Here is a 738-nt window from a genome sequence, read left to right on the forward strand (position 1 = left end):
CTCTTTCCTGCCTATGCAGGGGGTCGGACTCGATGATCTATTGAAGTCCCTTCCGACCCTAACATCTATGAATCGATGAATCTATGAGGCTGCAAATGTGCTTATAAGGGGTGAGTGGCACTTTCAGCAGCCCATCCAGCTTCAGAGAAGAGGGGCAGTCATGTTTAGCTAGGGATCAAGGGCAGGAGTGATGGTTCAGGTGCTTGGCCTAGCCCTGAACTGTCACTCCCCTTGCTTTGATCCCTGGCAACCCTGACAGACAGACATCTATGCCCCAAACTATCTTCACACCTTCCTTGATTGTCACTCCATTCCCTTTCCTCTGCTAGAAATAGGTACCTTCTCTTTAGGTAATAAATAGGCAGTGCTTCCTGCCCTATCTGCCACTGTGCTGGTGGTACCCCACTTCTGATCTCCTGTGTCCCCTCACACAGAGGTTGTCTGAGTCATTTGTAGTATATGTGCTGTAGGTTGGTCAGCCCTGCACTAGGCAATTGGCTATCTAAATGATAGGTACTGTAAGGCTTTGTATTAGAGTGCCTAAGTCTCTGTGGATCTAGTGCTAAGTCTTTGTGCTGGGGAGATATGTTATAGTCACTAATTTATGGAATAAATTTGTTATAATTGCCACTTTGGCTTCCTTTCTCTTAGCTGAATGGTTGGGAGTTCAGGGTTTAATAATCACAGGTGCATAGCCATGTATCCTCTCCTTTTGGTCTGCTCGCTTTTCTCCCTCTC

Source organism: Alligator sinensis, unplaced genomic scaffold (assembly GCF_000455745.1).
Source record: "Alligator sinensis unplaced genomic scaffold, ASM45574v1 scaffold289_1, whole genome shotgun sequence".
NCBI classification, from domain to species: Eukaryota; Metazoa; Chordata; order Crocodylia; family Alligatoridae; genus Alligator; species Alligator sinensis.